At 40.7% G+C, this 24678-nt stretch overlaps 1 protein-coding gene across 47 annotated transcripts in view; it reads right to left on the bottom strand.

Annotated features, from left to right (window-relative positions):
- Positions 1-24678, bottom strand: part of HDAC9 (histone deacetylase 9) — a 1002499-nt gene that overhangs the window by 478308 nt on the left and 499513 nt on the right. The window lies entirely within an intron of this gene.

Here is a 24678-nt window from a genome sequence, read left to right as displayed (position 1 = left end):
AGAGTACATCGTCAACTCACTTGCCCTTTCTTCCAGTATTAGCCATGCATCACCATGAGGTGCTTTATGAGAAAATGGTGAGGCAGTGGCTGTCAGTCAGTACAATAAAATCAACAGCAGCCACGTAACTAATGGTTCCCACGGGCAGAGAAATCCAATCAGCATAGATGTCCTCCACCACTCGCCACAGTGTGAAAACAATCCTAGGGATAGCCAAGATCTGTACAAACTTATTTTTCAATAATTGTGACCCAAATCCCTTACTGATGGTCCCCTGAAATTGAAGCGCCATCGGCCACACTTGAGCTTTAACATATCACAAAAAAAAAGGCAGAATGAAATGCCAATGTGACACCGTCCAGTTTGTGCGTAATTGTTGGATTGGTCTTTTTGAAGTCCGCACCATGTAGTACTTTTAAAAGTTTCTTCTTAAAACAAAATTGCCATGATTTATTATTATTTTTTTTTACTGAATCTTTACAGACCATTAAAACACAGTCATTTAGTCTTTAAGACAACCATACTCCCCTTGGGAGGGGGGGGGAGCACCCTAAAAACACAAGGATCTTAAGGATTTTATTTTACAATAAAACAGGCCACGGGCAAATAAACACAGCTCTGGGTTAAAAGTAGCAGGAGCATTAAGTTTCAGGATTATCGTAAAACAGGAAGGTTGTGAGGGTGGGAGAGAGGATGAAAGCAGGCTCCATGGCAGAGCATTCTCGCTGATGTGAGCTGTGCCAGAATACACCATGGTTCACACATAGCACAGACACACCCAGAGGTGCACACGTTCAACACTCCACACAACTGGGCTGGTCTCCCTTTCAAAAAGTCCACTGCAAAAGCAGGAAAGAAGAAAAGGTTCAAGGGGTTAATTTGACTACTTTTGCAAACACCCAGCCAGGATCTGGGATCAGGAAGGGTTTTCAAGCATGTGAGCATTAGCCATCTCCACTAACGTTATGCCATCTGGGAAAAAAACTGTCTCTCCTTGATTACCCTTCTATCAACACACACACACATTCACACACACATTCACACACACACATTCACTCACACATACTCTCACATTCACACATGCACACATACACATTCACACATGCACACGTACACATTCACACATATACACATGCTTACACACATTCACACACATAACACACATTCACATGCTTGCACACACATTCACACACATACTCATATACACACTCACACACATAAACATGCTCACTCACATACACTTGCTCACACAAATACAGATGCTCGCACACAGACACAAACATGTTCACATACATACACACAGTTACATACACATTCACAAATACACTCATACACAGGTTCACACATTCATACATACATATGCCCATGCTTGCACACACATTCACTCACATACACATTCACATACATACTCATACAAACACACACGTGCACATATACACATTCACACACTCACACTAACACACACATACACACATACTCATATACACACATACACACACATACACATGCTCACACACATTCACTCATACATACACACATGCACATGTACACACACACACACACACCCCCCAAAACGCCTAGAACACCCTGCATCTCCAGTGCCGGTGTTCAGTTTCTCTCCAGACAACGGCTTTCTACACAGCTCAGAGAAAGACTAAATATCTACACTGGAAATAGGGCTACAAGCACACGATGCGGTAAAGAAAACAGACGTGGTGGTGGTGAACGCCACACCTACCCTTGCAGCCACATTCCAACAAGAGAAGTGGGAGACGATGCCAAATGCAGGCAGCAGTTAAACTGCTCCCCAGAAAAAGTAAAGAAAACCGGGCCATTATTTTTCCTTGCCTGAAATAAAGCAGCAGCTTCTGCTTAGTTTGGAACTTGATGCAAAAAAGGGAGCTTGAGTTTCTTAGGCTCTGTTCTTGGCTCTTCTCAGCTGTCCAGCCCATTAGTTGTGCAGGGATTTGATTTTATTATTTATTTGTTGATTTTATTTTTTTAGTTTGTGACAGTAATGTGTGTGTCCCATAGAGCTTGCTCATTAATTGACAATTTGGAAACTGTACTACAGAATATACGCAGCTGATAATGCCACATCAAATGCTTAATTTTTAAAAACGTACAGGCACTCAAGAGAACATAGCCCAAAAATGTTATTTATAAAAGATACTAATAACAACACATAATTGTGGTGAAGAAAAGCCACTTCATTTCTTTTCCCTGTAATGTCAACATATGTCACTTTAGCCCCCAGAAACTGGTGCAATGAGCACCTTATTAAGACATCACTTGATCATTTACTCTATTTTTATTTTTATTTTTTGACAGGCAGAGTGGACAGTGAGAGAGAGAGACAGAGAGAAAGGTCTTCCTTTGCCGTTGGTTCACCCTCCAATGGCCATCATGGCTGGCACACCGCGCTGATCCAATGGCAGGAGCCAGCTACTTATCCTGGTCTCCCATGGGGTGCAGGGCCCAAGTACTTGGGCCATCCTCCACTGCACTCCCGGGCCACAGCAGAGACCTGGCCTGGAAGGGGGGCAACCGGGACAGAATCCAGCGCCCCGACTGGGACTAGAACCTGGTGTGCCGGCGCCGCAAGGTGGAGGATTAGCCTAGTGAGCCTCGGCGCCGGCCCTTTTTTTTTTTAAATTTTTTTTGATCATTTACTCTAAATAATGAGTCAGATAAACAAATAATCACAGAAATAATACTAACACCAAACCTAATTTGCGTTTCTGATTGAAACTCAAGCAATAAACAACAACAAAAAAATACTTTTCCTTAACAGGCTAAATTCCAAACAAAAAGTGACCTTACTTCCCAGTATAAAAATAGAATGAAAATAAGACCAAGGGGCCAGCAAAATACTGAATTTTATCACACTCACCTGCATGGTGGCAGGAGATACATCTTAGTAACTGGATCATATTTGATACATTCTTCAACTAGACTTCCAGGACTCTCTTAGGTTTCCTCGTGGTAGCTGCTGCTCTTTGGTTCATTTTGCTGGATTCTGCTCTCCTCTCTGACCTCATATCTCTGGAGTTTCCCAGTTTAGTCCTCAGTTCTATCAACAGTCACTTCTTTGATGATCTCATCTAATCTCATGATGAATATCACCATGGGTTGGCAGTTCTCAAACATGTAGCTGTAGTCAGACTTTTTTCCTGTCCTCCACGGTCATCTATCCATCTTCCTACAAGTAATGCCCACTTGTAGGTCGAAATGATACATCAAAGTTACCATGTTGACACAAGAACTCCTGATTTTTAGTATCAAACCCGCTACATATGTAGTTTTCTCCATCCTGAGTTGTGGCACTTCGGTCCTTCCTGACCTTATGTTTCCCAGGTATGGTAAATCCTAGTGCCTTTGGCCTGGCTATACTCGGATAACTGATGGCGGAACACCTTACCACCTCACAGTTTGTCAAACCTCACAAGGTGAGAAAATCGTAACTTTCCTACATTTCCCCCGTCCTCACTCATTACCTCCCATCTGTTTAACTTTTCCTTTTTTTCAATAGCACCTCTTAACTTGTAACGCATAATACAATTTCTCATGTACTATATTTAATACTGCCTCCTACTCTTGGAATGCAATCTTTAGAAAAACATCCATTTTTGTCTCTTGTGTTCACTGGTATGTGCCAAGCCATACAGAAAAAAAAAAAATACCTGGCATGTATCAAACACACAGTAAGATTTATTGAGTACAATGGAATAGAATATAATGAATGGGATAGATGTGGTTTGGGCAAATTAGAAAAGAACAGAACAGAGCAGACTAGAGACTCACGTAGAAACAGTTAGTGATTTAAAACAGGAAATAGATGGGTCCCAAAAACAGCTGACTCTACAGAACAGTGCGATAGCTATGAAATGATCCACATTTTTCAAAGAAGTTATATGTCCAAATTACAATCAGAGTAAAATTAATCAGCCAAAAGGGACTCAGTGATTGTACAAAAATATAGCTTTTCAAAAATGAAGGCACTGGGACCAGTGTTGTGGCATAGCAGGTTAAGCTGCTGCTTGCAGTGCAGGCATCCCATATGGTCGCCAGTTTGAGTTCTGGGTGCTCCACTTCTGATCCAGCTCTCTGCTTTGGCCTGGGAAAACAGTGGAAGATGGCCCAAGTCCTTGGGCCCCTGCACCCACGTGAGAGACTCAGAGGAGGCTCCTGATTTCAGATCAGCCCAGCTCCAGTCATTGCGGCCAACTGGGGAGTGAACCAGCGGATGAAAGGCCCCCCCCCCTCTCTGCGTAACTCTAACTTTCAAGTAAATAAATAAATCATTTTTAAAAATGAAGGCATCCCATTCCCAGAGGAGAAAAGTAACATATCTCATGGTTCTATGCACTCCCACCTCCACCCTTGCTAGAGGAAAAAAAAGAAAACATTGTTTGTACCAAAAGAGACAAAGAATTTGATCAAGAATAACGGAAATGCTTAATGCTTACATTCTCAATTTACTCCAAAACAACCTTTCCCACCAACGAGAAATAGTATGAACATGTAAAGTATGACTTCTTTAAAAATCATTTTTTTTTGTTTTGAAGGAATTGCATATTCACAGAGTTGAAAAAAATAAAAAAGAGGATCTGTGTATCCTTCACCCAGTTTTCTCAATGGTTACATCTTACATAATGATAGTACAATATGAAAATCAGGAAGTAAGATTTATTGATTTATTTGAAAATCTGAATGAGAGAGAGAGAAATCATTCATTTGCTGGTTCACTTCCCCAAATATTCACAACAATCAAGTCTGAACCAAGCTGAAGTCAATAGCCAGGAACTCCATCTGTCTCCCATGTGGCTGGCAGGGGCCCAAGGACCTGGGCCATCTTCTGCTAGCAGAGAGCAGGTTCAGAAGTGGAGCAGCCAAGACTTGAACCAGCACTCCAATATGGTATGCCAGCTTCGAAGGCGGTGGCTTAACCTGCTACGCCATACTGATCCCAGGAAGTTAACACTGATACACTGTAATATAAATGGAATTATACAGTTTGTGAACTTTTCAATTAGGGTCTCTTCCTGCATAGTATCCTTGGGAAGCACCCATGCTATTGTTTGTATAGACAGGTCATTCAATTTTACTGCTGTGCTGTATTCCCTGGGATGGACAGACCTACAGTACAGCTATCTGCCTGTTGAGAGCATTGTGAATGCCTGCTGTTTGCAGCTACTAAAATAAAACTGAAAACAAATTTTGTTCAGCTTTTAACGAACACACAGTTTTCATTTCTGTAGGCTAAATTTCCAACAGTACAACTTCTGGTACATAATAAGTATATTTTTCTATTTTTAAAGACACATTTGAACTGTTTTCTAAAATGGCAGTATCATTTTACATTCCCAGCAGCAATGTATGAGTAATCCTATTTCTCTGAGTCTTTGTCAGCATTTGGTAATTGTCACTATTTTTTCATTCTAGCTATCCTAATAGGTGTATTTTGTCACATCACTGTGGTTATAATATCATTTACCAAATGGTGGATGATCATTTCAAGTGTTCATGTGCTATTCGTACATCTTTCTTGGTAAAATGTTTTTAATGTTCTTGTTAATTTTCTTATTGTCCTGTTTGGTTCCTTTACCACTGAGTTTTGAGAGAGACAGAGGTTGATTGCAACAGCTCATTACATAACTTATACAACTACACTGAAATGACTGACAAACACTTTTCTTATTTTTCCTTTAGTTTTTCAGGGTTCTCTCAAGTTATCTCTTCAACCTTTCTGTTAACTCAGAAAAAGTTCATTATTAAAATATCAATATGCAGTGAATGTTTACCCCAGAGGTTAAGATGCTCCCGTCCTATATGGGAGGACCTGAGTTCAATTCCAGCTCCCATGGCTGCTAATGCACACCTTGAGAGGCAGCAGGGGATGGCACAACCAGTTGGTTCCTGCCACCCACATAAGAGATCTGGATTGCAATCCCAGCTCCTGGCTTTGGTCCCAGCCCAATTACAGCTATTGTGGGCATCTGGGGAGAGAACCAACAGATGAAAGCTCTGGCTGGCTGGCTATTTTTCTTGCTCTCTCTGCAACAGAAATATATTCAGCATATGTAAATCTACATTCATTTCATATACTTATTTGGTAGCTGTATTATTATAAACTCATAACGCATGCACACACTCCACACTATTCTCAGTTTTCATATCAATGAAACAATTGTTTGCCCTGAGGTAGGATCTGGACCAATGGGTCACTTTTTAATACCTCTAAGGCTCAACAATGGCTTCTATTTCACTCAGACTTTCCTACTATATGTGATAAACACCTCACATTGCTTTCATCATTTAAGCGAGCTTTATATTTACATGAATCGTCACAAAATTAGTATCTTAGAAGTTATAGGGACATTTTGAACCAAAGGCCACCTTAGGGAAAGCATTTTCCCTTCTGAAAATGTGACACCTACCTAGTGTTTGACATACATGTACCATGAGCAATGACTGAGATTTTAGGTTGCTTCTAACTTTGGCATTATAAATAACTGAGTGATCATTAAGCCTAGGTATTAATTTTTGAGCATAATACTCCCTTAGGATACATTTCTGTAACTGGATTTACTCTGTGAAAGGATATAAATATTTTACAGCTGTGATGCTTACTGTTAAGTGATCCTCCAGACAGAAAGAGTATACCCATGTCTTCTCCTATCATCAGTGTACTGAGAGTTGCCACAGTCTTATAAAGGTTGAAAATTTTTAAATCGTTCCACATTTAATAGAATTAAGCAGTACATCATAAATTTATGTTAGATTTTCCTGGCTATTGGTGATGCTGAATTTTATTTGGTGTGTTTATTGCTACATGTTAATCTCTCTTTTTAAATTGTCTGTGCATATGCTTTGGAGAGAAGAATCTTGGAGTTTTCCTGTATTATATGATTATTGCTAACAGTTAGCTTTCCTGCTTAATTGTTACAAACATTCATTAACTTAAGCAGACTATGTGCCAGGAACTGTTTTCAATGTTTTATACATATTAGTTCATTCAAAACAACGTATCTGCAAAAGGGGTTTTATTAACAAATTCATTTTATAAATAAAGAAACTGAGGAATGGAAAAATTTAGTAACTTAATCAAGTTCCACATGTACCAAAAAAAAAAAAATGACAAAGTTTGCTTCACACCTGCTCTTGACCTCTATGAAGGAGATGGGCTGGAAGGAAAATGGACTTAATTATGTATCTGTTGTTTTTCATAAACATATGGAACAAGTTAATCAGTAGTTTTTAGCTGGGTACGGTTTTGGTACTTAGTGACCTACAGGCAATTTTAGAGACATCTTTTTTTTTTTTTTTTTAATAAAAGTTGAGGTACTTATTTAATTGAGAGTCAGAGAGACAGACACAGACAGAGCATTCCCATCCACTGGTTTATTCCCAAATGTGGGCAGAGATAGGGGCTGGGCCAGATTGAATCCAAGTGGCAGGAACTCAACGAAGTGAGCCATCACCTGCTGCCCCCGGGGTCTGTACTGGCAAGAGGCTGGAGTCAGGAGCTGCAGCCAGGCAAAAAACCCACTCGGCCAAATGCCAGGCCCTGGAGACATCTTTGATGTAACAGAGGGCTGGTGCTGCTCCTTGTGTCCCGTAGGGATGTTGTTGAACACCCTACAACACAGTGGACAGCTCTCGTAACAAGGAATTGGCCAGTCCCATGAAAACACAATCCTTCACGATATGACTCTATATTGTTTATACCAAATCTTTCTTTCTGGCCTATACCATGTTTCTGAGTTCCAAGCTCCATATAGATATATCCATTTAGATCAAGTTTTCCCAGACATGGTGCTATTAACATTTTGAACACTGTGAACATATGTTGTTATCTAACTCCACTCACTGGCAGCTTGGTATTAAATATATTATTAAGCTTTTCAGAATTAAATTGACTATTATAAAATCTGAACACTTAGACACATATAAGTCATGTATAGAGGACCCTTGTTTTTTAGTAATTGTTTAAAGAAATTAGAATTCCTGTCTTTGTTCCAAAAGAAATATTTCAAAACAAAATCCCATAGAATTAATTACTATGTTTGTTACTGAAATGCTTGCAAGCAAATGAGGTCTTACATAGCCCAGAATAGAGAATTTTAGACAAAGCAATTCCAACAATGGAAAAAACCCACAAAATTAGAGAGAGACTATATTAGAATCACAACAGCATTCTAAGAACACTCAGAAATAATTAAGTTCCACTTGGAATCATTAGCTTATGAGCCACCTTGTGAAAGGACTATTGCCACGTGGGTAGACGTGGCAGGGCATTCTTGGTGGTTCAAAGCGTTTCTCCAGGAAGTCAAGTGCTACTTTTGCTGTTCTGGAATTTTGGTTGGCACGCTAGGCTGCCAAGGTCACGTTCAGCTGGCAGGCAGCAAAGTACAAGGCACCATCGATGCGCATTAGCAAGGGGTAGGGTGCCAACTGGCAGCCATGGCAAAGGCTATTTCCTTGTAGATAAAAAAGGAATGTTATAAACAGTTGTATTTTAAAGACTATTTTAAAAAAATTACAGTTTCTTGGGTATTTGACACATTTTATGTTTATTTCCAGCTGGGAAAGTTCAACAAGCATCACTATAGACTCCCTGGCTTAGGTCAGGTGGAATTTGATATCTGGATTCAGTCTGGCTCCCGATGCTAATCATATGATCTTAGCTACATCAGACACTGGGTTTTCTTCTCCTCTACAATGGGGAAAATGATCATTTCTATCTCCAGAGTTCTTGCAAGAATCATGTCAGCGCACACATGAAAAGTCCTTATAAAAATGTCTTTAAATTTCAAAATGAAAACACCATAAAGTTTAAATGTCAACCTTTCTTCCCTAAATAAAAACAGTCCTGTATCACAAAGAAGGCAGGCATTCCCACATTCTTTGCACCTCCTTCATGAAAATCTCTTCTTCATTTAAGGAGGTCTTACATCTCCTTTGGAATTTATGCCGTGATTGTTCACTTGGCTTAATACAGTACCGACCGTATCTGGAAATTCCGTAATGTTTCCTTGCTGTTTAACTCTCCATGTCCACAACCTGACTTGTCACAGGAATTCTCTTATGGTGTATGTTTGGCCTGTCTTGCAACAGGGCTTCCTCCAACATCCGGAACCCATCAACTTCTCGTCCACCTCCAAGTCTGGGCATAGTGTCTGACTTTGGGAGTTGATGAATATGTGTGGTCTTAGTCTAGTTTTTTGTTTCAACAATGAAATACCTGAGGTAGGTTACTTTAAGGAAAACAAACAAACAAAAAAAAGTTTGTTTTGGTTCATGGTTCCGGAGGTGCAGGATCTAGGGGCCTCACCTGGTGAAGGCTTTCTTGTTAACAGAGTCCCAAGGCAGCACACCGCATGAGAAAGGGCTTGTGCACATCTGTGTCTGCATTCCCCTCCCCTCTGCTTATAAAGCCACCAGGACTGGGGGGAGTGGGGGGCGCAGTTTCCCACTGCCGTAATGACTTTATCTAACCTTCCTCATCTAACTCCCAAGGCTGCAGCTATGAACACCACAGTTGGATTAAGTTTCCACTCTCTCACAATCTCACTGCAGGGTTAAACTGCAACACGTGAAGTCTTGGGGGATGCTCAGACTATTCCCAAATCATAGAAATTTCTTAAGTCAAAGGATAAAATATATTAGAGAAGGTTTTAGCAATTTGATGATGACAATCTTACATGTAAGAAGGGGCCAACATTTTTCTGGCACTTTATTCTTCTTCCTCTTCATGTTTTTTCCTTTTACGACACTATGTATTTTTAAATTAAAACACACTAAAATTGACCTTATTTTTTTTTTTGGTAAGCTGGTCTATGCACTTAATACATGTACAGATTGCTAAAACCATAATCACAATAAAAATGAGTATAACCATCCCCTAAAACTCCCTCATGCTCCCTCTACACTAATACCAGCAACCATTGTTCTCTACCACTGTGTGGGTATATAAATGTGTGTTTATCTATGTTTATGTATAGGTGTATATGTGTGTGTGCATACACATGAAAGATGTATATATATATATATGGAAGATCGCTCTTGTTTTCTGCCTTTCATACACACACACATGTACACACATATATTTTCAATTTAAACAAAAATGGTTTTTCTCCTTTTGCTTTAGACTAATTTCAGATTTAGAGAAAAACTGCCAAGATGGTATATCAAGTTCCCATCAACATTTCACCCAGTTTCTCCCTAAGTTTAAAACCTAAAAAGAATAATTCAAAATGTTCATGGAAATGCATATTCTGAAAAAAACTGCATGTATTTCAAAAACTTCTTGTAGCAAAATAAATTTATCTTTTAATTCTGTCTTTTCGATGAACTTTTTGAAATACCATCATGCATAATCATAAGACATTTGTCAAAACTAAGAAATTACCATGAGTACAATACTATTTACGAAATTCAGATTTTATTTAGAACTCACAAGTTTCCACTAACATCCCTTTTACTATTCCAAGACCCAATGCAGGGTCCCACGTGGCATTTGTTTGTCATATCTTCTTGAAGATCACTGCTCAAGTGTTTTCTAAAATGTTCCTGGGGCTGGGATATGGCACAGTGGGTAAGACACCACTGTTGGGATGCCTGCATTCCATAAAGGAGTGCCTGGGCTTGAATCACAGCTCTGACTGCAATTCCAGCTTCCTGCTAATTGCTAATTGCTTTCAGAAAGGCAACAGATGAGCGATCAAGCAGTGAGGTCCCTGCCACCACTGCCCTGCGGACTTGGGATTGACTTCCAGGCTCCTGGCTTTAGCCTGGCCCAGCCCCAGCCCTGAGGGCATTTGGGGAATGAACCAGCAGATGGAAGAGCTCTGGCCTTTGGTTCTCTCTCAGCCTTTCAAATAAATAGAATTAAATAAAATATTTTAAAAGTCGATCAATAAAACCAAATGCTTCTGAACTGGAGTTTTCTGGGATGTTTTATGCTGAGAATATGGATTTGGGGGAACGAAGTAACAGGATGAAGTGCCCTTTTCACCACAGTGAAGTGGTGGATCATGTGGATCTGCTGCACTGGTCGCTCTGTTAAGAGAATTCTGCCAGGTTTCTCCACAGTAACACTAAAATGTTCCCTTCCCTACACTCCATTCAGAGGAAAGGAGTGACTAACGTAAAAGCACCATTACAACCACCCTAAGGCAAACATAACTGATCTACATCACTAGCATGTGAAACGCTTTGTGTCAAAGGTGATTTCCACGTACTAGTCACTGCACACAAGACTCTAACACCATCCTGATCTTACAAGGAAACAGGTTCAGGGAGCTAACAGCTTTTAGTTATTAACAGACAGAAGGAAAATCCAAGTCCATGAATATGTGATTCTCAAATACATGCTTTCTTCCCACCAGACTATCCCTCCATCTACCTCAAAATGAATGTCAAAAAGATGAGACAATAAATTCTCATCAGGGTTTCTCCTGTACTGTGCCTTCACTCCTTAACACACCAGTACACTTGAACTAGTGTGCTCCTAGCGCAAGGCTGTAACTGTGCGGTGCGCCAATCAGCACGTCCATGGGCAGGCTCTGTCACTGCTGGGGACACAAGACAGCACAGATCAACAGCATTGAAGCATAGGAGAACAAATGTGAAAACACGAGCGGAAAAGCAACTCGTAGGGCCAATGCCAGAGACATGAACAGAAAATGATAGCAGACAATGGCGAAGGGAAAAAAAAGACTGAAGTTCTCTCTAGGCACACAGTGAACGCCACAGGGGCATGAGTGGCCTCCTGGAAAGCAAGGTCCTGCCAACCTGTGGCCCCAGCCCACAGCAGGGGAGGTGCCAGGTACAGATAGACACAGCACTGCCCAGGGGTGACCGAGGGGCTGGCGGTGAGGCCCATGGAAAGAGGCCGGCCACATCTTCTTCCCTCTGCGGCCAAAATTGAGGGAACTCAACATCAGAATCTGGGCATTTTCAAGAATTACAATGTCTACAGGCACAGAAAAAAAATATTGATTAGCTGCGTCTCCCTGGCTGTTAGCTCTTTTCCCCATAACTCTGAGGTCAGATTGGACCTCCCTCAACGTGCAAAGTCTTTTTTTTTTTTTTTTTTTTTTTTTTTTGACAGGCAGAGTTAGAGAGTGAGAGAGAGAGACAGAGAGGAGAAAGGTCTTCCTTCCATTGGTTCACCCCACTAATGGCCACTACGGCTGGCGCTGTGCTGATCAGAAGCCAGGAGCCAGGTGCTTCCTCCTGGTCTCCCATGCAGGTGCAGGGCCCAAGGACCTGGGCCATCCTCCACTGCCTTCCCGGGCCACAGCAGAGAGAGAGCTGGCCTGGAAGAGGAGAAACCGGGACAGAATCCAGCACCGCAACTGGGACTAGAACCCGGGGTGCTGGCACCGCAGGCGGAGGATTAGCCTAGTGAACCGCGCCAGCATCAACATGCCAAGTCTAATGGTCTTCCTCATATGTTAGAGAATGCATGGGGCCTGACAACCTTAAGAGTCACTTCTGGCTGTAATTCTTCTCTCCACTAAATTACTGTCTGATGCTCTGCATTTTCACCCCCATCCATGCCCTGGCACTGATCCTCTTGTTAACAGAAACAACCCTTCTCTGGAAGGGAGGAAGGGTGGGGATAGTGGCAGGGGTGGGGGAGAGAGAGGGGGGAAGGAATGTCATGGAATGAAGCAGAAAGGAAGGGAAGGGAAGAGAGGAAAGAAGGGAGTTAGTTTCAGCTTTTGATCTCTATAAGTAAACCCAGTCATACAAAGCCTGTTGGTAAGTATTTGATTTTATTGTAGAATTAAGGATGGAGAATACAGCATAAACACTGTAAAACACCAATTAGAGATAAGTCCATTGGCTCCTCCTCTTATCATTTTCCCAACTCTGTGTCATCCCTCTTTATCCAGTTCCATTCCTCCAGGAGCAACTATAACCAAAAATGGATTTCTTCCATTCTCCTGGCAGAAACATTCACCTCTCTCCCACACCTGTCGCACGATTCAGGCCCGAGTCCTTTCCTCTGCTTCCCATCAGGAGGTAAGAAAGCAGGGAGAAGCAGGGAGACACATTTTTAATTCAAGTTACACTTCAAATATTTGCCCTATAATCATTCCTGTTAGCGAAACTGTTGTGCAGTGATAGCAAGTCTATCTGATATTTCAGGTTAAGAGTTAAGATGTGCATACATGTCAGAAATAATGGGATCTTGGCCGGCACCGTGGCTCACTAGGCTAATCCTTCGCCTGCGGCGCCAGCACCCCGGGGTTCTAGTCCCGGTTGGGGCGCCGGTTTTAGTCCCGGTTGCTCCTCTTCCAGTCCAGCTCTCTGCTGTGGCCTGGGAAGGCAGTGGAGGATGGCCCAAGTGCTTGGGCCCTGTAACCACATGGGAGACCAGGAGGAAGCACCTGGCTCTTGGCTTCAGATTGGCGCAGCGTGCCAATTGTGGCAGCCATTAGGGGGGTGATCAACGGAAGGAAGACCTCTCTGTCTCTCTCTCTCACTAACTCTGCCTGTCAAAAAAAAAAAAAAAAAAAAAAGAAAGAAAGAAAGAAAGGGATCTTAGTTAACCAGCTTCCAGGAGAAGCTGTAAGAAAGCACATGTGTGTGTACACAGAGTATTTCATGCAAACACTTATTTTATAAACTTGTCGCATTTTAAACACTTCAGAAGATCCTCAATTCCATAGAACTATGGCGATCTCATTAATTCCTTTCCTAGTCCCCTCTCAGAGGGCATGGGAAGGTTTCTGTTGAACATTGTTGAGTTAGCAATCTCTTATTTCCTTAATGCACCTTCACATTCACAACATAATCTTCGATATGGAGAATTTTAATCAGATGACTCATTCAGGGTGGTTTAAATTTCCATGTAAGTAAAAGTCAAACCCTGGAACTGTAATCTATTAGCTATTTTAGGTGACAGTCTGCCTTAAATATACATATAATTCTCATGCTCTAAAACAAAATGTATTGCATATAAATGAATATTTCCTCACTGGATCTTCCTGAAAATTAAATAGCTTCCACTTTATACATACAATAATGTCCTACTGAGGAATATGTAATTCTTTCCCAATTCTAAATACAGTTGTTCCTTATTATCTGCATGGATTAGTTCCAAGGCTCCCCATCTAAACCCAAAGGATATTGAGGATTGAGGATGCTCAGGTGCCTTCTATAAAAGGTATTTGCACAGAACTTGTACACATCCTCCCTCATACTTTAAATCATCCCCATATTACTTAAAATTCCTAATACAATGCAAGCATTATGAAAATAGCCATTATAGTGTATTGTTTAGGGGATGAAGGACAAGAAAAAATTCTGTACTTCTTCAGTGTAGAAGCCATTTTTAAAAAACACATTTCAATTAGTGATTATTTGAATCCTAGATTGAATCCTCAGATGAGATACCCCTGGATACAAAAAGTCAACTATAACCCCTTCTTTTTATTTTATTTTATTCATTGAAGAGAGAGGGTACTCCCATCCACTGGTTCACTTCCCAAATTCCCACAATGGCCAGGGCTAGGCTGGAGCTGGAGCTGGAGCTGGGAGCTGGGAACACACTCCATGTCTCCCAGGTAGTAGGCAGGAACTCAATTACTTAAGCCATCATGCTGGCTCCCAGAGTCTGCATTGGCAGGAAGCTGGAATCAGCAGTCAAAGTCAGGAATCAAACTGACACTTCGATTGGGACCCCAGGTGCCTTAACCTCTAGGCTTCACCCCCACTCTCCATTTCTCTTATTAACTGAGCAAACAGATAACTGCAAGATAACAAAAGTGAGATCCTCTAGGAATCAATCTCAGGTACACCAAAATGTGAGATGCGGGCATCATAACCACTATGCAAAATGCTCTCTTTGATAGTCCTCTTTTATTTTACATTCTCCTAACCTAGGGCAAAAATGTTAGTGCATGTGGTTTATTGCCAAGAGCATCCAAGGTGGAATAAGAAAGGAGATAGCAAATGCAAGCAACCAAAAACTATGCAAGCAAATTACTGAGGTGGAGACAGGGAGTTTCTTCCCTCTGCAGACGTGTGGTCTCCAATGCACAACACATATTCTAGTCTTAACCAGGTGGCACAAATATAGACTCCTATAAGTCATTGACTTCTGTAAGTCATCGGTGGCAGGCTAACTCTGGAAGCTTTTTCTCCAGGACTTCTACACTTGTCACAGGTCTTCAACACAGTCTTCAACTTCTACAGGAAGTACTCCAAGAGAAATCACTGATGGCAAGAGCCAGACCAGGGGCATAAAGTTGACAGAACCATGGGGGATGTGGAGACAGCACCTACAGCTTCTGCCACAAGCTCCTCCCCGGAATCTGAGGTCCTTTGTTTACATTTCTGGCTCCCTTCTCTTCTCTTCTTCTTCCATGTTGGGTATCGCACCAATTATCCTCTGTCTGTTGGGGTGGAGGGGTGGGGTGACTTCTCTTATTTTCCTCTGTCGTTAACTATTGACAATTTGGTTTGTAAATTCCAAAAGCCATTGTACTTGGTTAGAAATAGAAATAAATGCTTTTTTGCTTTATGACCTTACAGACTATCCCTTGAGAAGCATTTGCAGAATCAAAGCCACTTCGGATGCTGTCTTTGTTCTGGAATTTGTTGCAAATAAAATGATATTGCTACATAGCTGAGTTCCAGTGGGTGAGCTTTTTCTAAAATGAATCTATGTGGATATAAATACAATATCCACAGAGATCACACATTTTAATCTGATGAGACCCCCCCATTATAATCAGGGATGTAAAAATACCAAGTCTATGACAATAATAGCTTCTTCCATAGTCTATTTTGGGAAATTTCCTAGAAAGACTCTACTATTGCCTTAAAATACCCAATGTTACAAATAAGAAGAGCAACAACAATAACATTGATAATCTGGATGATTTAAAAACTGTATGGGGGCTGGTGCTGTGGCGTAGTGGGCTAAAGCTTCCTCCTGCAACACCAGCATCCCATATGGGTGCTGGTTCATGTTCTAGCGGCTCCTTTCTGATCCAGCTCTCTGCTATTGCCTGGGAAAGCAGTAGGAGATGGCCTAAGTCCTTGGGGCCCTGCACCCACGTGGGAGACCTGGAAGAAGCTCCTGGCTCCCGGCTTCAGATCAGCCTCGCTCTGGCTGCTGCAGCCATTTGGGGAGTGAACCAGCGGATGGAAGACCTCTCTCTGTATCTCATTCTTTCTGTCTGTAATTCTCTCTCTCTCAAATAAATAAATAAATAATATCCTTATTTTTAAAACTGTATGTCTTTTGAACAAAAGAGAAGAACTGATCAAATGCACTTATTTCTATTCCCTTCAGAAATGCCATAAAATGGCAGGAAAGGAATTAAAATGCTATAAAAGCCGACAACGAAAAATACTGTGGGAGAGATGACAAGAATGATTGAGAGAGAGTTCAAAGAATTTCTTGGGAAGGAATGTGAGCTGAAGGATGAGAATCAGCCACGTGGATACAACACAACCTGAAGGAACTGGAATGAATGAGAGGCAACACTCGCATGCCAGAGAATCCCCAAGGGGCTCGGGGCCTGCAGATACAGGCACCAAGGCAGGTGAGTGGTCAAGTGCAAGGTCAAAAGCACAGCGACTGCTTTACGGCCTGATTAGAGTCTGTATACAACCATGTCCTTCCTCCCACAGCCAAGCCAGGTCTCCTCCTCTCTGGGTCCATTCCCACCCTTCATATGAGTCAACCCCATCTCTAGAGGACTGGACAGGGACACAAGGAGAGCTGCATACTGGCTGGCTGAGTACAAGCTTCAATGGCCCAGCACTCAACTACCCGCTAAGCTTGTCCCCCTTCCAGTGGAAGACAGTAAGATTGTCTCTGGGGAAGTCTAACAGCTCCTCTGAAAACAACATTGTAGCACAGAGAGTTAATCATTACTTGCTTTACCCAGCATCCCATATCCATGTGCCAGTTCAAGTTTCCTGCTAATGTACCTGAGAAGGCAGCAGATGATGGTCCAAGTGCTTGGGTCCCTACCACCCATGTGGGAGACAAAGACTGTGTTCCTGCTTCCTGGCTCCAGCTTGGCCCAGATGTGGCTGTTGCGACCATTTGGGGAGTGAACCAGCAGATGGAAGATCTCTTTCTCCCTCTCTGTCTCTCTAGACACACACACCTACGCATGCCAAGGATGGCCATACTCCCAAGCTGCCTAGATCTGAAGCCCTTTAGTCCACAAGCTGCCACATATGCAATGAGCTTCCAGTTACCAAATACTCACACTTCAAAACAAGAGCACCTGACATGCAGACAAGATCAAAACAAATACAAGAAGGAGAGCAGAGGAAAGGTATCAGTGCAGGCAGAAAAATTAAAATGGGATTAATTACACTTAAAAGCTTCTATCAAATAGAGGAAGTAATCTAGAACATTACAATAAGGACTATATACCTTGATCAAGGAAAGCCTAACAAAATGAAGATGTCTTTAAAATTAGAAACACAGCAACTAAGACAAAGTAAGGTAAATCTATCTGAAATAAAAACAAACCCCCCCCCCCAAGAAAAAAAAAGCTTTAATCTCCAACTACAAGGAATTCTGGAATACTGAGAGCAGAGAACACAAAAGAGAAGTTCTACTAATAAAAGGAAGTACACATTCAGGTGCTGAAGGAGGCAAGCCTCCAGTCAAAAGGGCCCACAGAATTCACAGAGATGAGTAAGACTAAGACTCATTGTGAAATCTTAAGAGATAGAAAGAATCAAGTTTGGACCAGGGCTCAGGATGATTTTGAAGCAGCGTTCCATGTCCTGTAACACAAATCTACTTGCAATGCTGGCAAGGATAGAAAAAAAATGTCATTTTCAGAAAGGTACAGAATCCAGGAACAAAATTAAAACAAGGATATTATGGGATAGCTATTAAAACAAGGATTAAACCAACAATCTAACAGATGAGTGAGACCCAGGGTGAGTGGGTAGCCCGGGACAGGTCAGAATAGAGATCATGGTTTGAAAATATCAGGGAATGGGCTGGCATGATGGCACAGAGGGTTAAGCCATCATCTGTGATGCTGACATCCCATTTGGGCCCAATCGAGTCTTGGCTGCTCCACTTCTGATTCGACTCCCTGCAGGTGGCCTGGGAAGGTAGCCGAGGATGGCCCAGGTGATTGGGCCCCTGCACCCACATGGGATACCTGCAAGAAGCTCCTTCCTCCTGAGTTTAGCCTGGCCCAGGCCCACCTGTTACAGCCATTTGGGGAGTGAGCCCAGCAGATGTGATATCTCTCTCTATCTCTATCTCTAATTTTGCTTTACAATTAAATAAATAAATCTTTAAGAAGAAAATTCCAGAGAAAAACAGAGAGGAAGTGTTGCATGTATGGAAAATACTCTTTATAAGCATGTGGCAGAACAGCAAAGCACAGAAAATCACATGGTGTGGGCACCTGGCACAGCAGTCAGGACACCACATGGGACATGCACATCCCATACGGAAGTGCCCAGGTTTGGGTCCCACCTCCACTTCTGATTCCTGCATCCTGCACACTCTGGGAGGCAGCAGTGATGGCCCAAGTACTTGGATCTCGCCACTCACATCGGAGACCTGGATTGACTTCAAGGACTCTGACTTCAGCCTGGCCCAGTTCTGGCTTTAGTGGGTAACCAGGGAATGAAGCAGTGGATAGATCTCTGTCTGATTTTGAAATAAATAAAAATGAAAATAGAAAAATATGAAGTCAATGACGGGATAAAATTTAGCAACAAACTCCAGGAAAAGGGCTGAGGTGAACAGGGAAGAGTGCATGGCTATGGCACACAACTTGCTAGGAGAGTGAATGACAGGTGACTAGTTACACTGATACAAATACTAAATGCTGACTTGGTACACCCACTGGGGTGGATGTAGAGAAAAAGTATAGGTGTGAGCGTGTATGTGTGTGTTATACATGCATATAAGTACATTTCCATGTGTAGGTACACACGAGTGTACATACACAAAGAATCTTGAACCAAGTTCACAGTAAATGTGAATTATGATAAATTATACATGGACTTCAAAAAGCTTTACATAAAAATAACACCTTTTAATTCCATTTCCTATGAACTTTTGATGTACGTTAGTATTGAAAGGAACTTCTTCATCTCCCAAGGCAAGGAAATAGAGCATAATGCTTAAAATGTATAAGCTAAGAATTTGCTACAGGAGTACAAAGTACGGAAGCATTGTCGATGAAGGAAAAGAGCAAGGAAGCAAGAACTTTTGAAGAGAGCTGCCTTTGCAGAGAGGAAAACCGGCAGGGCAGAGAACTGCTGCTTTCATCGTTAGGTTTTTGACTCTAAATGCATGCCTTAGTCTGATACAGAACAACACTTGGGAGGGGTGGGGGGCAAGCACTGTGGCGTAGCTGGTAAAGCCACCACCTGCAGTGCTGGCAATCCCTTTGGGGCACTGGTTCGATTCCCAGCTGCTTCACTTCCGATCCAGCTCTCTGATATGGGCTGGGAAAGCAGCAGAAGATGCCCCAAGTGCTTGGGCCCCTGCACCTACATGGGAGACCCAGAAGAAACTCCTGGTTCCTGGCTTCGGATCAGTGCAGCTCTGGTCATGCAGCCATCTGGGAAGTGAACCAGTGGATGGAAGACCTCTCTTTCTCTACCTTTCCTTTTCTCTCTGTGTAACTCTGTCTTTCAAGTAAATAATAAATCTTAAAAAAAAAAAAAAACACTATACAGGGTTAATGCATAACATTTTGACAATTCTGTTTACTAATACACAGGGAATCCAAACTTGGAGTCAGTACTGAATGCCTGAACTATTAATATGGAAATGAGAAATAAAGGGGTATAAGGAAGATGTTTATGATGTTCCATGAATATTGTATTATTTAATAAGGAAATAAAAGATGATTTTCAGAATTGGTCCATTCTAGTCACATCTCTTCTCTTCCCATTCTTTTACTGTGTAAAGAATCGAGTGTTTCAGCCTAGCTTTAGAAACATCGACATTTAGGAGAGCCCGTGATCTTGCAAATCGAACACTGCCCCTGGAGAGCTGGAATGTGAATATGTAAGTCTGTTAACTCATTAAACAGAAGACCAAAGTTTTAGAAAAAAATCTATTTTATAATTTTTCCCAGAATCATCAACATTTTGACAAAGCATAGAGTTCATTTCTCATCACACATCGACTTTTTACAAATTTCCTTTACTTGTTTGTATGGAAATTGAGTTCAGTATAAGTCAGACAGCAGGAGTGTGGTTCTGGGAGGCTGAAGGTATTGAGTATTGAGTTTTGCTTACACAAGCACATGAAGGTTGAATTACATTTGTACAGTTGATGAATCAGGAAGAAAAGCAGGAGGGGACGGGCCGCTTTCTTTTTCCCTATTTTCTTATTTATAAGAAATCCATCACTTTGTCTATAAGGACTGTCAAAAAAAAAAAAAGGTGCATCATGCATTAACTCTGGGGTTGATTATTTTTCAGAGAAAAAGTCCACTCTGTAAGTTTTTTTACTATGTGTTTTTCAAATTTAAAGTGTTCTTCAAGAGTCATATCTTATTTGTTTCTTCATTACAGCACACCACATTAGCACACCAGAGGGAAAGAATTGGAAGAAATTAAATGACTAGAAATCATTCAACATTTTCTTGCAGATTACGTTGAGGTGTAAACTCTTATTTTCTTAACTAAAACAATAATTACAGTATAGGCTTACTCCTTAATAAAGCGCATGATACTTATAGTTTGTCAGGCTACTTACGTACATTCCAAATCATTCAAATCCACACAACTTGTATGCAATTAAGAACCTTATGTTATTCCTGGGTTTACTGAACACCAATAAAGGTGAGAAACAAATATAATAAGTGGAAGACTAAGACAGGTGATGCAACTATATTAGGAAGTGGGAGAGAGAAGAGGAAAAGGTGAATAAATAAAATGTATTGTTTGGAGATACTGTCAGTAGAGGCATCACGAGCAAGAAATTGTTAAAATAGGGTGAAATAGGAAGCGAGTCCTGGGAGTAAGTAGCAGTGAGATAGAAGACAATCTCTTTTCAGCATAGATCTGCCTATACTCTTTTTAAAAATTATATATCTATATTTAAGGTTCCAATCCTTTTACTAGTACTATATATATATATGTATATATATACACACATACACACACACACGTATGTTTTATATATAAAATTAAGCACCCAATACTTTCACAAACATGAAATACAGCCTCATAAGTGTGTGACATTAGGGGGAATCCCTCAGGAGCAAGATGATGAGTTCACAAGGCATGACAGATAACCTCTTTCTGAACTTTGAATAAAATAAAAAGTTAATGAGTGCAAAATATGAAACTTTACAACCTTTCAGAGATTTCTCGTTGAGAGTTTGTGTGCTTTTCTTTTTTACAAGATTTTGTATTATCTATAAAACTCTGTCATCTCGGAGTGGAAAGCCATTAGATATCACCTCTTGCAGCCACACGGCATTGGAAGTAGCATTTGTAAGGATGTCAGTTTTGTTCAACACACTGAACACTAGCCAGCTTCACATCTAAGTTGCCTTCAGTTCTGGAAGCAACTTCCATATGATGTTAACAAGGCTGATTTTAGGTGCAATAGTCACTATTTTATAGATGTGCCATTGTTTGCTCTAACAATGTATACTAAATGTATACTTACACAAAATCAGAAATAAAGTGGATTTCTTACAGGCCAGGGAAGTGACAAATGGGAGAATGCATCAAAATGCTGAATTTCCTGATTCATATTAAAAGGATGGATGTCATGAGAAATCATGAACCACATCAGATCAATGAAAACCAGCAAGGATTTAAAAATTTAGTGTATCCAATTAGTTCAACTCTTTCGTAAACCAAGTATGATTGAATTTCCCTAATTCTACGAACAACAAAGAAATAACTCATAGAATATAAGCCAATGGATGAAACAAACTACGTAAGGAGTATAAGCATCAAGACAGAAAAAGCACACGATGGCCAGTTTTCTTTTCCGTTAAGCTAATGTCACTGCGGGGACTTGTCAGGTTCCTTTCACAAACAAAGCTCCCATCAGTCTGCTTGCTCCCACAACTTGTGCTGCTGCTAACTCTGCCAACCCACAGGGGCATTCACCGGATCACAACAAGGGCTCCAAACCAAGTGCCTGACAGGAACTGAACTCAAAATTGACTAAAGAAGTGCCTCACTGTTCTCTGTGAGATCCACTTCCTACTGTCTTCTGACCTGTACCCACTGATGCCCTTAGAAGGCCGGGAAGGACCAGCAAGGGGAAGGTCTGGAAGGTCATCTGGGAGCCATCTGACCACTCCTCAGAGGCTTTGCTTTCTCCCTCTCTAGTGACTTCCTGCTTATTATTAATTTTCTTCTTGACCACAGGGATTCCCCAAACCATGTCGTTTTGTTTAGCTGTTTGAGGTCATCTTATAGACTCATAGGAGGAAAAAGACTTCACACCCAGACAAATGTTTGGGAATCCAGAGATTCACAATGAAAAAAGGAAGACATTAAGCAAGAAAACAGAAAGGTAATCTAAGTACCCTAGGAAAACCCTAATGATTAAAAGCAGCTATTTCACCCCAGGTTTTCACTTACATGGTTCCTTTGCAAATAGATAGGATTCCAAACATCTACACTCTAGGGAGTTGCTGAAGTTGAAGGGAAGAACAGTGGAGATGAAAGAGTATGCTGGGGGCTGGCGCTGTGTCACAGCGTGTTAATGCCCTGGCCTGAAGCGCCAGCATCCCATGTGGGCGCTGGTTCGAGATCTGGCTGCTATTCTTCTGATCCAGCTCTCTGTTATGGCCTGGGAAAGCAGTAGAAGATGGCCCAAGTCCTTGGGCCCCTACACCCGCGTGGGAGACCCGGAAGAAGCTCTTAGCTCTTGGCTCCTGGCTCCGGATCAGCACAGCTTCGGCCGTTGCAGCCATCTGGGGAGTGAACCAGTGGATGCAAGACCTCTCTCTCTCTCTATGTCTCTACCTCTCCCTCTAACTCTGTCTCTCAAATAAATAAAATAGATCTTTAAAAAAACAGAAAGAAAGAGTATGCTGAAGCATGGTCAGCTAGACGCCACATAAATTTTGTTCTTCATTCCTATCTTCTGCTGTAGCTGTCACTACTACAAAATGTTATTATTACTATTGATAATAGTAGTACCAACTACTTATTAGCTGGTAAAATTGTATCACCTGCAGAAATGATTTCCTAGAATAAAATTTTTACTAAGGACAACAATCCTGGTACGTGATTAGTAGTTTGTTATGTAATTTTTAATGCTCCACTAAAGATCAGTGAAAAGTAAGTAAAAAGGCATTCATCTTAAAGGTGATGTTTACAACAATTTTTTTAAGTAAAAGATCAGAAGATCCATTTGGTGTGAAGACTCAGAGGACAATTTTTTCCATCCTCTTAACTTGGCTTATGAATACATTGGCTTATCTTAACCATTTTTTCTGCATCCACTTATATAAAAAGATTACTTCTCCTAAAATGCTACACTAGCACATATCATTTCTATTTACCAGTTTCCAAATCTATCTTCTTGAAAACAAATTAATTTTGACTTTTGAAATGTTTTATATGGCACTTCACGGAAACTATATTCAGTAGAGAAGACACTTTCCATGAAGTTGTTTTAGGAATAATTTCTAAGTTAAAATTATTTTTATGATTAGATACATACAGACAAATGAGGTTATTTGAGAATGTTCATGGAAAAACCAAATTAAACAGTCAGATTACTCTGGTGCTAAAAATGTTGAAATCTACACATGGTTTTCTTATAAAATTCCTGTTCCATGAGTCTTCTGCAGGTACTTGGTAGGCATGGATTTCAACATTTTTTAAACTAGAATAAACTTACCTTTTAATTTGTTTTCCCACAAGTGTTTGAAGTATCCTCACATACAGGATAAACATTCCAAATGACTTAGAATTCTAAAGAGTAATACATTAAAAAGCACTCATCATTTAAATCTCACATGAATATATTAATGTAGGAAATTCATTGGCTGATCTCTGAAAAACTTATTTTAATTTGACCATTTTCTATAAAAATTACATAATAAAAATAATTACTAAATTCTATACAAAATATCTTGTTTTATTCTAATTAAAATTCTTAGAATGACTTTTGTTTTGTAATGCTTAGAGAAAATCAAGAAGATTTTTTTTAGTGTTTTTACAAATATAACAACTTCCTCAATGAGTCACATTATTTCTTTCAGTGGCTTTCAAATTTCATTTTATGACATTAACTCAGAGATTCCCCAAAATTTTCTCAATATTTAAAAATTTTTAACATTAAAATATTTAATTAGATGCAGTCCCTATAGCAAGAGGAAAGGGAGGCAAAGTGGGAAGAATAAAGATAGTAAAATTTTGATCATTTAACTGAAACCATGCAAAAGACTTGCAAATTTCACTTTGTAACAAAGTTTTATCAAAAATTAGTATATGGTATAGTTTCAATGGGAACAAAAGTATCAGAAGAGTCCCTAAAACTCCCCAATTCCTTACCTTATATTCCCCCATTTTTCCCCTTTAACTGTAGTCCAAGAAAGAGGCCAGGCCAGAATCATATAAAAATGCCCTTTCACTATTAAATCCATGTGAATTTCTACTTAACAACCTCAAGAATTCCTTCCTATCCCTCATTCTTCTAAAGGCTCACCTTTT

Source organism: Oryctolagus cuniculus, chromosome 16, assembly GCF_964237555.1.
Source record: "Oryctolagus cuniculus chromosome 16, mOryCun1.1, whole genome shotgun sequence".
NCBI classification, from domain to species: domain Eukaryota; kingdom Metazoa; phylum Chordata; class Mammalia; order Lagomorpha; family Leporidae; genus Oryctolagus; species Oryctolagus cuniculus.
Note: the sequence above shows the minus strand (reverse complement) of the source record. Positions and strands in the feature narration are given on the sequence as shown.